Below are 17,344 nucleotides of genomic sequence, written 5' to 3'. Positions count from 1 at the left end.
GATAGCCGGGCCCAAAGAGTTGTGGTGAATGGAGCCAAGTCCAGTTGGAGGCCAGTCACTAGTGGCGTCCCCCAGGGCTCGGTGCTGGGGCCGGTCCTCTTTAACATCTTCATCGATGATCTGGATGACGGCATTGAGTGCACCCTCAGTAAGTTTGCAGATGACACCAAGCTAGGTGCGTGTGTCGATCTGCTCGAGGGTAGGAAGGCTCTGCAGGAGGATCTGGATAGGCTGCACCGATGGGCTGAGGTCAACTGTATGAAGTTCAACAAGGCCAAGTGCCGGGTCCTGCACCTGGGGCGCAATAACCCCAAGCAGAACTACAGGCTGGGAGAGGAATGGTTGGAGAGCTGCCAGGCAGAGAAGGACCTGGGAGTGATGGTGGACAGTCGGCTGAATATGAGCCAGCAGTGTGCTCTGGTGGCCAAGAAGGCCAACGGCATCCTGGCTTGTATCAGAAACACTGTGACCAGCAGGGCTAGGGAGGTGATCGTCCCCCTGTACTCGGCTCTGGTGAGGCCGCACCTCGAGTACGGTGTTCAGTTTTGGGCCCCTCGCTACAAGAAGGACATCGAGGTGCTTGAGCGGGTCCAAAGAAGGGCGACGAAGCTGGTGAGGGGCCTGGAGAGCAAGTCCTACGAGGAGCGGCTGAAGGAGCTGGGCTTGTTCAGCCTAGAGAAGAGGAGGCTCAGGGGTGACCTTATTGCTCTGTATAAGTACATTAAAGGAGGCTGTAGCGAGGTGGAGGTTGGCCTGTTCTCCCATGTGCCTGGTGACAGGACGAGGGGGAATGGGCTAAAGTTACGCCAGGGGAGTTTTAGGTTGGATGTTAGGAAGAATTTCTTTACTGAAAGGGTTGTGAGGCATTGGAACGGGCTGCCCAGGGAGGTGGTGGAGTCACCATCCCTGGAAGTCTTCAAAAGACGTTTAGATGTAGAGCTTAGGGATATGGTTTAGTGGGGACTGTTAGTTTTAGGTCAGAGGTTGGACTCGATGATCTTGAGGTCTCTTCCAACCTAGAAAATTCTGTGATTCTGTGATTCTGTGAAAACTATTTATACAAGCAATTTTTAGGGACTGAGCATCTCCTATTCATGATATCATCCTTGATCATTTCTGTCCCTTTTAAACTTATCATAAAAATGTAAGAGCATATGTCTTACATATATAAAACCAACATTTGTAGGCAGTATATAAGACCAAGATTGTAACCATTGCGGAGAGAAAGCAATCTCACACCTAACAGATTGCAGATCCCTAGGTATCAACCTGCACACCGCTCCTTCCTCCCCATCAGCAGGAATATTGATTTTTACAATTCATACCAGGGAAAAAAAAAGTTTTCAGCAGCTCTACTGAAGGAGAGGAAGGCGGTAATGGGATCGTCAGCCACCCACCACGCATGTTCTGTAGCTGGAGTTCAAAACTGGAACGAAAAGGAAGAGATAGAGGATTCAACTTTCTACGTTAATCAACTCTCAGCATGGTTTTCAGTTATAAGACTTCAAAGGAACACATATTCCCTCTTTGCTGAAGTAGAGAAATGCCTGATAAATATGTTTTGCTTTTTATCTTTATAATCTAGAGTGATTTTCTATACTGCATGTAGGTACGATGCTGTGCGGGAAAACAGCTTTGCAGAGCGCTGACTGGAGAGGGAACAGTTACAAAGCACTTCAGAGGTTTCAGGCAGGGTTGGGGAAATATTTCTCTTTAGGAAATTCAGCCAGAGAGGAGGTAAACAGTATAAAACAACTGCAACACTCAAGTTCAGAAGTCTCCGCGGCAGTCAGCAGCACTGCAGCCAGTTTGAAGGAGCCACCCCAGATTGTTTTTTTGTTTTATCCAGGGTGTTGGCATTTCTCAGCTCTGTGTTTGCCTGTCCCCCATGCTTCTCTTCTGCTGGTCACCCCAATGGTCAGTCATAGCCCTCTCCTAATTCACGTTATATCCCCACTAAGCCAGTTTACCACTGAAAACGGCAACAGAGGCGTTAAGGTGCTACAACTTAGGGCTCCCCCTTCTCCAACCTCTCCTTTCTCTGCATCATGAGCCCTGCAGGTGCAGCAAGGCTTCCCAAGGTGTAGCTTTAAACCAGGGATGCACATTTCCAGTTCTATTCTCACCAGCTCTCACTTCATCCCCTCCTTCCACATTCACAAGCATTTGCAGCTCAGAAGAGCAGGTGCCAAGGAGATCCCAGCCAGCACACCAGCTTACCTCCAGAGGCATCTCACTACAAAGGCCTAATTCTGACCTGCATAGTTTCCAGGATTTTTACACCACCCACAAAGTTTTAAAGTTAGAGGAAAGACCTCAAAGGCATGCAGGAGAAAAAGCATGGCAGCCCTGTTTCAATCCTATATTATGGCCCCTTCTTCCTTTGGAAAACCATCTCTGAATTATCACAGCTCACGCTTGCTAAAATGTTGTAGAAGCTTGTACAAACCCATCTTGGCCCAACCCTAACAAATAGGAAAAAAAGAAAAAAAAAAAAAGATGTTAGAGCAGAGGGAAAAGACTTCTGTTTGAAGAGGCACAATGAGCCCTGAAAACACATCAGGAAACCAGGAACAGCTGATGGAGGCAGGTTGGGGTGTGCATGCACGTGTGTGGGGAGGACATGGTTCCCCAAAATGCCATGATTGCTCAAAAACAAAAACTGAAGACAGCCAAAGGCCCAACCACCAGGCATGTACGTATTCCCTCCTGAGCAGGGGTGCAAAGCAGCTCTGCCAGAGAAGGGACAAAAGCCCAGCTTCCTCTTCCAACCACCAGACAATCTTGCTAGTAAGGGATTAAAGAGGTTTAAGTAACTATATGTTTAATAATGTCAGGAGGGCAAGGACAGTTACATTTTGACTGCTTTGAACTACTGATAACTTTGCAATTTTGTTCCTGTTTTAAATACAAAATCAGTATTTTTGCCAGAGCAGACATCATCTAAGGATATGAGCAAGGCAAGGAGCACAGGAAGAAGTACTCTTTTACTAGCCAATTGATGGAAAAAAAAATAGATGAGCTTTCAGACACAAGTCTATAGACACGAAATTTTCACAAAGTGAAGACCACTGGTCCTTAAATACATACATACACATATACAAGCATATATACGCACACACACATACACATAAAAACTTCCTACCTTGCTTTAAAATCTGAAAGACTTTCTCAAGCTTGCACTGCCAGTAAAAATTACAGCTTCTTTGGTAGGGGAAAGAAAAGCACAGCTGAGAAAAAAATAGGCTGTGGAAAGACATCAGCAGCAGAAGACAAAGTTTGCTATTACCTACTGTAATTATGGAGAAGCATTATTTTTTATTCTGTGCTCAACTCCTCTTTTCCATTCTTTTCATCAGCCTTAAAAATGATTTTAGGATTTCAGCAAAATAGGGTCATGTGGGGGACTGTATGCTTCTGGCCAAAGCCTTCCCTGCTCCTCCCTTGGGGGAAAAAAATAAACAGAAATGAAGCAGCAACGACAAAGGAGAAATAGAGTTTGCAGTTCTTCAGTTCTCCCTTTCCCTCTTCCCTAATGCAAATTCAGAGCAGATCCTGTAGAGACTGTAAACACCCACGCAACTTTCCAGGTGGGAAAAAAAACACACACCAGTAAATATATTAACAGCAATTTCTTTACCCTTTCTTCGCTAAGTGACTGGATATAAAATCTGTTGCTGCCTCATGGCCGAACACACAGAACCTTTGGCAGAACTGAAGGATGTTTTGGGGCACTGCAAGGATTTGATGGCTGTCTTATCTTTCCCTGTACGCTAACCAGTCTGCATAACCTAATAGCATTAGCTTACTAACAGATATATTAATAGGCGTGGGGGGAGGGAGAGGGGGAAAAAAGCCACTAAAACATATTCCACCTACACATCTTGCTACTAATCACAAACTCAGGTAGAAAGGATTTTTTTTTTTCTCCTGGTCAGGCAAGAAATACAGGAGAGAAAAAGACACAGTGGGGGAAAGCGCCTATTTTCATATTTTTCTAGAAATCATCATATAAAAAAAATCTAACCTTAGACTGATCGTTGCATTTATCAATCCATGACAAGGAAAAAGAAAGTGGGAAAAAAAAAACTCAGGAACTGCCACAACATCTTACAGTTGGTAGTTTCAGAGTGATAAATATAACACTGGTCTCAGACTGCTAGAAGGATTAGATTTAGCTGTAAAACAAGAAGTGCAGTTAACAGTTGGTGTTGGGTCTGGTGTTAGGATTAAAAAGCTCTGCTAATCACAAGAAATGCAAAAAGATTAAGTGGTGATGGCTGCCAGTGAGGTTTTTAAGAGCATGTTCGTGTTGGAATTCGTTGTGAGATTAAAATTCCTCAAGTTGAAAAAATTAAATTTAAAGAAAAAAAAGGACAAGGATAGATCATAAAGGCAGCAGCCAGTTTCACTTGCGCTGTCCAGAACCCATTCCTAAGGATTAGAGATTTACAAGTGGAAACGCAAAATGTATGCCATGGCTTACAGTGAAGGATCCTAGGACGGTTTTAGTAAGGACAGGCAAGCATTTGTATTCTGGTACCTAGGAATTAACTGCACTACTAAAACCTATTAAAACAGTGGGCTTGGGGAAAGATTTTGCTTACCAAAAACCTGCCTGAACACAGTGGAGTCACAGCTTCAGAAAGGCTCTGTGACACGAGTCATGATGGCATCCGGTATCTGCGTTCTTTCAGTAGGAAGAATAAAGTGACACCTTAATTTCCTGGTTCCCAGCTGCTTTAGATTTACCAACACGATCTATTTATATTGCTACTTATCAAGGACAAGTCAAGCTCCCCATATAAAATATTCAAATTGCAGTAAGAGAACCCCCCCTCAGCTCCCAGAAGGGCAAAGTAATAATAAAATCAGCTTTCTTAAACCTTGAAATAAACATCTATTAAAACCCAAATTTGAATTTTGGCTGGGAAATTTTCCTAACAAGGCATTTTAGCCAGAGCAGGCCACAGCATCACAAAGCAAGATTCCCTTGTTTGCTTAGGACACAGAGCTCTCCATCAGCAGTGAGTGCACAGTTCATCGCTGTCACCCTGGGCCACCACCACCCCAAACCCAACAGCGTGCTGTGTCACATCTCAAGGAGAACGAAGACCCTTCCATGGCACATCAGTTCCACCACTAGTCCGATGGAGTCATTGCTTAGCAGTGAGGCCACCCCAAACTTGCCTCTCCCCCACGCTGTTCCAAATTTATCCAAAGATTCAGAGTAAAATGCAAGTGCTGCCATATGACTTCACACAAATTTGCCCTGCTCAGCTACATTTCCTTCTGGGTACCCACAAGTTCAAGTGCTGATTTGAACTATCTTCTTTTCACTCATTAATTTACCACCTTCTGTAGAGCTGAACTTTGCTGTTCAAGAGGTTAGGGAATGGTTTGGAATAAGACTGTTTCATCATTTTCTCACATGCCTTTCAGTCCAGTGATTCTGGTGCATGTCTGGATTTTCAGAATCCAGAAGATTTCACTTGCCTTCTGTTCCCCTCAAATGAGTATTTTTCCAGATGCCTGTAGCAGAAGCAGAAATCACTGTCTTGCAAGAGTTATAAAATAGTTGTATTAAATAATAGAGGTGAAAGCACAGTGTATGATTTTTGCAGAAGTCTCTTCAGAAGAACAGACAAATTTATTCACTGCATTATGGAACAGTTTGAGAAAACAAGATCGTACAATGTACAGTGCCTCTATTTAAATTGTTTCATTTCTATTCATGAGTGCACTGATTAGATACACTGAAAATATCATCAGTAAGAAATAAATAATTCTGCCAAATTAATAGTTGTTGATTTCCTTTACCTGAAAATATAAGTAGCATCTCATCCACACTAGATAAAGCTGCTATAATTTGGATACATCGATCTTGTTGGTTCAAGTCTACGGAGCACACCAAGCCAGGTATCCACCTGCATTTTCTTAATATTAAAGATCTTCTTCCAAAATGAAACTATTTAGAGAGTTAAGATTGGCTAATACACGCTTCACATGGAGAGGTTTAGTAGCCAAGTAGGGTTTTGTCTTCTGTTTCTGTTGTCTTCCCCGCATAGTAGGTTGAAACAAACAAATAGCTCTAAATGTAGAGCTTGGTTTAAGAAATGGTATGTTAGGGAATAGAGGTAAATTTGCTGTATCAGACAGAATTGATCTCAAGCTCACCAAATGCTCTTTATTTAATAACATATCTTTCTGCCCCAGAAATAAACCAGCCAGAAGCAATCACCACCAACACCATTAGATGATGGAAGCTATTAACCAGCTCCACACTGAGGGTGCTCTACTACCTCAACCCTTATAAAGGATTTTGCTGGAGAAATGGTGGAAAGGGTAGATAGATGTAAATGGCACAGATGATATTCATCAAGATCATACTCATATTTTGCTTGCTTAAAAAAATAGACTAAAAGACATAGCTAATATGCTTTAGATTTAGACATTGCAGGACGATGGATGTAGTAGGTCCGTCCAGCTTACAAACCTATGAGAAAGCCTTCCAGAAAGCCTTCCATGTTTCTGCAAAATTCACCTAGTTTGAATTGACAATGAATTATTATGCTAAAAATCAAATATAATTGCTTTAACATTTCAAAAAAAAAATCTAAATGCACAGCTGAATAACTTAAGAGCACCCTGTTTGCAAAGCAGCCAAGTGATACACCTCAGAGAGCTACTGTTAGCTACTGCAGGCAAGATACATCAAGGAAATGCTGAGTTGAGGTGCAATTTGACAGTTATTAGCAAAACAAGAGTAATTTGATGAAGAAAAAAAATCTGACAAAATCTCAGTTCACAGCAACAGATTTTAGAAGCCTATTTGCACATAAATTGGAAAAAAACAATTCTTGCATTAGAAACTGATGAAGACGAAACAATATATCCTAAACCCTAACATATTTGAAATTATTTTCTTTGATTCAAAGCCGATAATCCTGTAACAGGCAGTAACTAAACAGTGGCTTATCAGACTTGCTCTGCATGTTGAAGAGACTGCACAGTGAGATCCTGATCTGGGGCCATTCTAATATCAGAGTAACGGGATTTACTGCCATACACACACCTTTGTTTTTGCCATTTGAAATGGTTACAGCGTGCAGTACATTCGGCTGTGTTTTAAGCATTAGCAGCATAAATATCCCCTTGTGTACTGTATACTTCACCACTTCTTGCTTCCCGTAAATCAAGTATAGAACCAATCATCTTTTTATGTTAGACATTAACGGCAACTCCATTATTCAAATCCAGCCTGCATAGATTTGCCTTTCACGGGGATGTAAAGCAGCTCACGGCTGAGCAAGGCGAGATTCAAATCTGGCCGTGATCTTCCTACAACTCGACTGCCGGCAGAGATGAGGTATTCTGCATCTTTCAATTTATCTGTGCAAAAGGCTTTTTTAAAAACTCCTATAAGCAGTAAAAAAAAAAATTGGAAAGCCTTTTGCGCTCTTGAAGAACCGCATCTTTGTGTCATCGTAAGCATTCAGCAGAAGTGTTTTTGCTCAGTACCTCTGCTTACTCGTGCGCGTTCTCTACCGCATTACAATTAGACACGTAGATTAAGAGATGTCTTTGGTGTCATTGTATCAAACTCTTCTACAAAGAGATTTTATAGATTGCCTTCTTTTCTGCTTACCGCTAAATTTCCACGCTCAGTGCGAAACACAGTAAAAGTGACAGGTACCTTCCCTGTGTTTACAGTACCCACCAAGAACTATTTCAAAAACAAATAAAACAACTTGGCTATGATTTAAGCAGCACAAACCGTTCTCCCACGGGGTTCCTTTTTTCTCTCCTCTTCCCCCTCATCTCTCAGTTCATGAGGATAGGGAACATGAAAACTAAATGGATTTACGTTTAAATAATTCATCTTTTCAGGCACATCAAACCAAGTACTAAAGTTCATCCACAGGGCTAGCCGCATTTAGCTGATTCCAGCGGTATTTTGAACAGAGTTCTGGAGAGCTACTCACAAAAGGTTGTGGGGAAATGCTGAACAGCTGCGTTGCCTGAGTTGTTTTGATACACGTGCTGAAACTCTACCTTGCCTTACCGAAGGCAGCTGACGGGGATGCGACAGCAGCCGTGCCGATCTGCCGCTGCATTTTGGAGACTTGCTCCTGCAGAAGAAACACTTTGTGACTGGGGTAAGCTCTGGCACATCCAGGGAAGACTCAGATTTACAAAAGCTGAGCATCGTTTTCCTGCCAAGCAGTAGGAAAATATGTGGCAGCATAAAGCATCTTTAGGAGAGCAACTCCCGCAGGGCAGACATCCGAGCTAGCCAACTTGATCCTAGGAGCCAAGTTGCCTTAAACTTAAGTCCCATGGGGACTTGGAAGCGAAGCGATGGTAGTAACTTGTCTCCTCTTTAAGCACTAAAGGAAAGAGTTGTTTTTTTTTTTTTTTTGTATATTTTTAAACATCCTAAAGAAGTAGAGAAGATACATCTACTATTGTAGGAAGCCTAATGATATTCCTTCATAACCTTTGCTACACTTGCACGTTAAGTCATGTTTGTTGTGCTAAATAAACCATACTAAATTCTTGCAGCTAGAGGAGAAAAAAATTAAGTACTTGCTTTCTTATTTTACTCCCTTAAAAGCCAGAATCTAAAACTTTCAGCTCTTAATATTACCTTCTTGCTTTAGCAACACAAGCAGTCTCTCCCCTGCACATGGCTAGAAGAAAAGTCTACAAAAGGGAACAATGGAAGCAAGTCTTTCACACATCTGAGATCTGTTCTTATGATTTATACCAACAGCTTCGTGTTGTCTGGACTAAATTAGAGAAAGGAGCAAAGAAATGTAATTACCTTTCAGGATATAATGACAATTGACAACAATTTTAGCCCCAGTGCTTTGCCCCTGTAGGAAATGGTTGGTCTCAGTGAAGAAATCTTTTTGCCATGTGGAAACCTTTGAGCGGGTTAGTAACCAGCTACTGTACCAGTTATGAATTTTTGCAGTCAGGTTTATATCTTCAAATTCACTGAAGTGGAGATTTATTGCAACAAAGACAGAAAACCACTGGAGGGATGTGCTGGAAGTGGAGCGGGACAAAAGGAAAACAAACAGAGAAAATACAATATTCTTGGATTTGCAAGGGTTTATTTGAAATGCCTTTGTGTTTCCAGTCTAAATTATCATGCCTCATAATACTACTACCTAAATCACACAAAGACAAGATTGGTAAAGAGTTGAGTTTTGCAGAATATGTTTTAGGCAAGTTTCATTAGAAATAGCTTGATAAACCTTTAAGAAGTATCACATTAAGGACACTTATTTTGGGGGGTAGATTTTGAGCCCTTCGGCAGAAAGCAACCTCACTGCAAGCAGGGACATCAATGGCTGTGAGCCACTGTTTACGCAGTGGAAGGCCTCTTTAAATCAAGCATGTTTAAAAATGTCCTTGTTCTGAGTTGCATGTATCGGGCAGCCCATCACAAATTTATGTCCTCACGCTTTGTAGAGTAATCATGCTCATATACCCACATAAGCCGTCTGTGAGCAACACAGGCACTTCCACTTGGTTAATCTTCCCCCATAAAAGTTAAGTGCCTCATAGTCCTTGTGTGTGGAAGCCTCTCTAAACCAAAGCATGCAACTTCTTCTGCCTGTAACACATGCATATTAATACATGCATAATAAGAAAAACCTGGGTTAATTGATTCTGACCAACCACCATTAAAAAAACAACACACAAAGAATAACCACAAAACAGTCCACCATCAGAAAAAAAAAATATGCTTACAGAATGACTATTGAATTGCAAGTTCTGACCTTTGGGGATGTGGGGAGCAGCATTCATTTCCTTCCTTCCAGAAGCTAATACTTGCTGTAACCTTTTTTTTAAAAAAGTTACAAACTGAAATTGTTCTTTTTCCTAGCCCAGCAGACAGTGTTGCTGTGGAGAAGCTTGCTTCCAGAGGAAGTGGAATGTAAAAACAAAGTTGCTCTGACCTTAACAATAATCCTGTTTGCATATTACAATACATTTTCCTACCATAACAAGGCAAAGTCCCTTGTGTTCCGGTCAGAAAAAGTCATCTTCCAGTAAAAGCACACTGTGATCAATAACATTTTCTTAATATATTATATTATCTCTCACTGAAACACTTTTTCATTTGGCATTTCAGGCTGACTAGTAGGGGAAATTCATGACAAAACTCAAGATGGCAAATGAGATACTGCAAATTAATTCCATCTTTTCGTTCGTGAACAATTTGACAAGCCTGTGTCGTCTGGCTTCAGCAGAAGCTTTCTCAGCTTTCAAATATACATGAAACAGAAGAATCTGCTCCACTACCATACCAATCTTCACTTTAGCCTGCATAATTTTGTGTTGAAATACACTGTAGATTAAACAGCTAACTTTGAGACCAGAGTTGGTGGGGGCCTACTTTAAATATTAGTTTAGAAAAGAGACTCAGAAGCCTGCAATAAAAATTGTGGAATTGTATTTTAAAGTCACAACCCAGAGCATAGCAGGGTGCAGGAATCCTGCACTTCTGAATGTGTTTTGCCACCGAGCTGTCTGCAATCTGATACTGAAAAAGGCTGAGTGATGAAAATGCCAGCTGAAGGATCTCAATTTGGTACCTGCAAAGATCCAAGAGAGCTTTGTCATGATGGGCATTATAGCAAAGTACTTCTATATCCGTGTGTCTGAAATTGCTTTTGCTATGCTGAGCAGTAGCTTTATTCCCCCCTTGGAGTTAATGTCCTTCCACAGGCTGAAACGATGACCTGGTGGCACAGGCAGGAGCAGAGCCCATGCTTCCTGCCAGCCACGTGGCAGCCCATCATCATTTTAGCAGCAGCAGCTGCAGATCCAGCTGCATTAGTGGAAGTCATTGGTGTTCAGCATGGCCCAGAAAGGCACAATCCTGCAAAAAGGGCTTGGGAGCATGCACAGCATCACCAACAGGATGGCTTACATGCACCTGGTCTCTGCAGGATTAGGTGCAGAATCACTGCCTCCATTAATATTTCAGCATAAGAAATAAGGGGCAGGCAGCTGTTGAATATTCATGCTGTAGCAATGCTCTGTGTATGAAGTCTCTAGCATAAACATGCAAAGGCTGTACCCATACCCTGAAGAATTTACCATCCAATGCCCCAATTAAAGAGGTACTTAAGTATGTACCCTGCTTTAAGCTCACAGGGCAGTCTCATCGACTAATTGTATTCCTACAGCAAAGAACGTGCTCAATTTCTTTACTTAAATCAAGGCTCATGTTGAAAACAATTTAAAGGAAGTAGAAGAAAATGGATGAAAATTTAATTACATCTGCAAATCCCAACATCTCATTAGGTTAGAACCATGTAAAGGGCCAAACACCGCTTCTACCTCACAAGTCACTCATAGAAGATCAACATTTTGTCAAATTGGGGAAGAAATGCATGCAGGAGAGAAGCATGGAATAAATGCAAGAAAAAGCATATACATTTGTGAGAGAGAATGGGTAAAAATGAAATTAGCCTCATTGATAAGTAGAAACACAGATGACATTATAGCAAACTAGGTGGAAGACTGAGATAATCAAGATTCTGAAGGAGAGAAAGTTTGAAGGGTTTTTTTAGGCAAAATAAATTAGGTAGTAAGCTCTCATGTAAATGAGCACTTATAAAATTATAAAATAGCCTTTCAAGGTGAATAATCTCTTTTACGATTAATAAAATCTGCAATCTGAGCAACACTGTTCTGATAACTTTTTGCCATTCGCAATTATTACTCATCCCGGCACCAAAAACTCATTATTATTAGAGATGACAAAAAAAATATTTAACTGCTTTTATGAAAGGACTTAATAGTTAAAAGAAGCACAAGTTTCTATGCTTTGTTTCTACTTCCGAATCTTGAACGTGGAAAATGAGGGCATCCTAGCAACCCTCGTGCATGTCTCCTTCAATTTCCAACAAGTAATTTGGATAAAAGCATCTTATTTGTATGGTAACACAACACATTACAAAAGTCTATTTCTTTGGTTTAAAAGCAACCTACTAAGAGTATAGAGTTAACATATCCCTGTATAACTACAAGCATGTATTTTATACTATAAACATACATATTTTTTGCCTATTTTATAGCAGTTTGCTCCCAAGGAACCAAAAGCATTTAACAGTTACTGTAGAATTCACAGCACTCTCGTGAATAAGAGTATGTAATCTCCATTTTAATGACACGGAAGCTGAGGCACAAATATTGCAAAGGTGGCTGTGGCGGAGATAAGAACAGAAACCATACTGAACTCCAAGCTCCATGAGTAAATCACGTCCTGACACACATCACCTACAGACAGAAGGGAACACAGGTATTTTTGTGTCAGCACCTACAGAGATGTTAGTATTAACATCGCCCACCTCCTGCTCCACCTTGCTCACTGACACCAACAGGGCACGAAAATGAGCCACATTAGAAAGAATACTCCAATACAAGTGTTAAATGGACTGAAGCACAAACAAAAATAAAAGATTTCCTATGCAGAGATGCTTGAGAAATGTTATCTGAGCTCTTTATAAACTCGGATTTCCAACTTTTAATGATTTAGTCAATAGTTAGAGGTCTGGAACACACAAGATAGGCACCCTTCTCTGGGTCAGCCAGTAAAAGGACAGGCAACAGGTGCAAGTTGCAGCAAGGGAAAAGTCTCATTAGATGTAAGGAAGTAAAAGATCAGAGTGAGTGCACCTGGCACAGGCTGCACTGGGAGGCTGCTGAGTCTCCATCCTTGAAGTTATTCAGAATTTGCCTGGACACAGCCGCAGCCCTGAAAAACCATCTCTCCTCTGAAGTTGGCCAGTTTTGAGCAGGAGGTTGGCTGAGATGACCTCCTGAGGTCCTTCCCTAACTAGATTATGCTATGAATATCATACCAAATACAAGTGAGGTTATTCCTTGGTTTCTTTGCTTCATCCCAAAGCTTATCACAAATTCATACAAGAAGTATGACCCTGGACTTCCATGAACAACTTCTACTCCGTTCAGCTTGCTCTCTCCTGCAACGGAACAAACTGCAATCTTTGCTTTAACCCACCTAATGCTACAAAATATGAAAAGCAAAAACACAATCATTCTGTTCAAGCACCTAAACACGTGTGGTCGTTTCAGGTCTTGCATTGAGTTTACATACCTTTTCTGACCCACGCTCCTTGTAAGAAATACTCAGAAAAGCAATCAGGCTGCTGCGCTGAGACCCACTGTTGTTAAAATAACTGCATCGCGGTAGCAGCTCGCTACTTCCTTTCATTTCAAATTCCTCTCCACCCGCACTTTCATAGGAGGTGCTGCATATGGTGAAAGCTGATTTAGTTTGAACCGGAAAGAACAGAGGTTAAGTACTTGCCTAGTTAGAACACCAAAATTGCAGCAGCATGTGATCAGCAAGATATATAGGGTTATGGCCAACGTACACAAATACCTTCTATGCTCTTCAGAAATTAAAATGTGTTTTAAGGGAGGCTGAGCTGAGCCTCCCTTATATATATATAAATATATTATAAATATCCCCAAATGGGTAAGAGACAACTGTGTGCCTCCTACAGGCAGCTCCCTTCGAGAAGTAGACAAAAGTTCATCCTAAAATCCAAGCCTCCTTCCATCTTCTCGATTCGTAGCAGAAGCCTTGATGAGGTAGCCTGGACAAAATTGATGCATCATTTCCAGGTACACACAGCCGCTATTTGTCATAAATAGCTCCAATAAAGAGAAGATTTTTGTTTGCTTGTTTCTTCGTTTCCTCCCTTAACTAGATCACAGGCATTGTACCAGAAACACCCAGAGGACTACCATAATCTAACAGAATAATTATACAATATGTTGATATTCAGCCTAAGACTACCCTCAGCATTTTATATTGATTTGAACTATGCGATGCTGCAACATATCACAAGCCAGATTTGCGAGACATTCCCCTCAACGGAAAGTGAATTAAACTGTCACTCATCACCATATGAGTTGCTCTAGTATAACTACTTCATCAGTAGGACAACATTTCTCTAAATTAAAAACAAAATGCTAGGTTGCAAGGTAAAGTCTTCATTCTCTTTCCCATACATTTTTTTCCTCTCTTTCTCATACTTATTTTCCATTCAACCATCTTCCCCAACTCAGCGTGTTTAACCCTCTTTGCTCCACCTGCCTGCTCAATGCTTTCTTTTCCTCTCCTCCTCAAGTCAGTATAAACAAAGAAACTTGCACATGAGCTCCAGTCACCCCAGCAAAGCCATTAGTTATGGTCTGAGCACCAAACTACTGATGTTCTCCCGGTCCTTTCTGTAGACTATCATGAACAAACTAGGCAGCAAAGCCAGCTGGAGCACATCTCCCTTCCCCAAGGGCCAAGGGCCACCTGAACTGTGTGTCAAGGCTGGGGCAGTATTCCTAAGCATCCATTCCCTGGCATAGCCCCCAACACATACACACCATTAAAACATGGGAAAAAACCAACACTTTATTCATTGTGAGGGCTACTAAAAAAAGGTTATTTAGAGAATGTTTGATTTTACTATAACCGCAATGCAATTACAGTTGTTGGTATCTGCAATTTACAGCATTACACACACATGCAGGGACAAACAAAGAAGGAATATAAAATAAAAGCCTTATTCAAAATTCAGGCTCAACTTCAAGCAACAATTTCATTTTTCTATTATTACATAAACTATTTATGATTTTTGTATTGGCAGCCCAGAGAAAAAAGATTAAATACGCTTTCTTTACATACTTGTACACACCCAAGCATACACAAAATTTCCTGTTTTACCATGAACATACTAATGATAGGAATTGAAAAACATTTTTAAATTATCAAGGCTACATTGAAATCTGTAAGATAGATTTGGAAGGAAATACATCCATGAAGATAGGTTTCTAACGTGCAGTACAAACCTATTTGTGGGAAGAGGCTGACAGGAAGGTTATAACCAAGATGTTGGGGATGCTGAGGTGTACAGTAAAGAATCTGAGGGAACAGCTAGCACTAGAATTGTACAACAGTGTGAGAAAAATTAATCAGATTCAAATTAGGAGACAAAAGGACTTAGTGGTCTTGGCAGATAACACATTGAACTTGAGCCAGAAATACACCCGTGCAACAAACAGTTAATGCATCCATCCTGGGCTGCATTAGCAAGAGTACAGCCAGCAGGTCCAGAGAGGTAGACTCTGCCTTCTGACACGTATTTGTGAAGTCTGCAAGACTGTAATTGTGTTATACAGAATGTTTCATTTGTAATACAGAGATGCAAGTGTATTTTATAGCTTAAAACTCAAAATGATCACTACACTTGAATAAGTGGCTTACAGCTTTTTGCAGTTTTATAAGATATAGACTTGCAAGTCTGCAGAGACAAACTTTGCTCCCTCTAGGAGATGTACAACCCAATTCAAATACCTTTTATCAGGTTTACAGCACTAGCATTCATCCTACTACATTATTTTTCCAAGTGTAACACAGATGGTCGGTTGCAAACGTTCTGACAGGGATTTGCTGCAGTCACTGAAAAGGAAAGCATAACCCAAACTACGTTTGTGTTAAGTGGACAAGAGCACAGAAGAGGAAAAAAAACACACACAAAAAAACAGATAACTGCACACTTACCCTATGATATCCAGAATCTGTATCAAAATCAGCCTCAGGTGTAACAGTCAGTAAACAGGACAGCAAACCCTTGCATTTAGCAGGAGGTTTCTGAGAAGCCAGATTACCTAGAAAGAGTAGAGAAGAATTATTTTAACACACAAAGATGAAGTCACCTATGCTTAATATGAATAGCCTTCAAACGAGCCACAGCACAAGAAAAAAATAGCTGCACAATGGGAGATGATACATGCCACCATGATCGGCACGAAGAATTTAATCCTCTGAAGGTGACAGAACTCTGTTACGGAGCACGGGGAGTTGGATGCTGGTAGATTCTTAGGGTTTAGCAAAGAGCATCTAATACCCGAGATAACACGGTGTTAACCCTCTGATCAAGGATGTGGAGGAGACCAGAAAGAGCATGATATTTTGCTTAATTAGTTGCTATCAAAGAGAGGACAAGTTCAAGCACTTGCAAGAATGAGGCAAGGCGAGATTATTTAAAAGTTTAATAGCGTTGTAGAGTCTTTGGTAACACAGGGTTTGCCCGGGAAATAAAAATAATCCCTGGAGATAAATTTAAAGAAATATCTCATTTTAGTGCCCAGAGTAAAATGACTATTCATTAAAGTAAAGCAGTTTTATACCTATGTTCTCCATCTCAGATTTAATATATAAGGGAGTAATCTCCATGACAGGAAGTGGAATGTAATCCTGCAGGAATGAACTGCTGTTATTATCTGCAAATCAATACAATATATTTTTTTTAAGTGGATATAACAGCACCTATTGATTTCACATTTTTAGCACTGGAGTTTCAGGCTCTACAAAGAAGATTCTTACAGTGACAAGAGAAATGCAGATGAGTAAATGAGTTGATATGAATTAAAGTTCACAGTGCACTCCCCTTGAACAAAGCCATCAGGTTTCTCTCCCATTACCTCAGCTTTAGCCTCTTTCATTTCATGTAAATTTCATTTCATATAAACTTAATGTTTTGTATAATTATAATATTTTGAGTTACTAGAGCAATCCCACCTGCAAGCTATGGAAAGCTTACCACTCAAAACCTCTTGGAAGACATCTCCCTGTCCTGCTACCATATTATTACAGGATATTTGTACGACTCTTTCTACGTTTAAATTTGGTCAGGCCATTTAAAAGAAATCCATTCCCTTGTAAAAGCCCTAAACTGGCTGAGCACTCAAGAGCTTATGGTCCAGAACTGAGGATGGTAAAGTAACAGGAAACAGAAGCACGTGGAAGAACCACATAATGGATCCAAGGACACTCAGTGGGTCTGCCAAGCCATGAGCTCCATTGGGCCATGATATATTGCTTTAGGAGAATTTAAAACAACTGATAGACTCCAACATAATTCTGTAAATGAAGCATACAGCAACTTTGGCTCGATGAGCTGATCAAATCACGTTGCAATGACCTCCAACGAGAGCTGACTGCAGTGCAAGAAGTACAAAGGGGAAGGGGGAAAAAATAATCATAACATTACAAGGAGTGATGGGAGTAGGGCCAGCTGACAACCCCAAAGACATCTCAGAGCAAACAGACAAACCATTTAGTTCTACAATTTAGTTCTTCTTTTGTGCAGGAAAAAAAAAACAAACAGATCTCTCCAGAAGTACTAGCCAGCTGCAGGTTAGTTACTTGAAAAGCAAGACAATAAAGTAACGAGTACATGAAAGGCCTGGGGACCGCGCAGATAGACAAGTGTCTAGTTTGCATTAT

The 17,344-nt window shown here is 40.9% G+C and overlaps 1 protein-coding gene across 11 annotated transcripts in view; it reads right to left on the bottom strand.

The window, feature by feature from the left end:
• Window positions 1–17,344, bottom strand: part of KLHL29 (kelch like family member 29) — a 389,115-nt gene that overhangs the window by 309,408 nt on the left and 62,363 nt on the right. For 8 of the 11 annotated variants that reach the window (XM_068678729.1, XM_068678736.1, XM_068678734.1 and 5 more), the window contains exon 2: window positions 15,617–15,723. The exons of 1 other annotated variant lie outside the window; for it this stretch is intronic. The gene's annotated coding sequence lies outside the window, so the exon portion shown is untranslated. Of the gene's footprint in view, window positions 1–15,409; window positions 15,539–15,616; window positions 15,724–17,344 lie in introns of all 11 variants that reach the window. 2 more of the 11 variants (XM_068678722.1, XM_068678723.1) reach the window with 2 other exon arrangements.

Source organism: Anas acuta, chromosome 3, assembly GCF_963932015.1.
Source record: "Anas acuta chromosome 3, bAnaAcu1.1, whole genome shotgun sequence".
NCBI lineage: Eukaryota > Metazoa > Chordata > Aves > Anseriformes > Anatidae > Anas > Anas acuta.
Note: the sequence above shows the minus strand (reverse complement) of the source record. Positions and strands in the feature narration are given on the sequence as shown.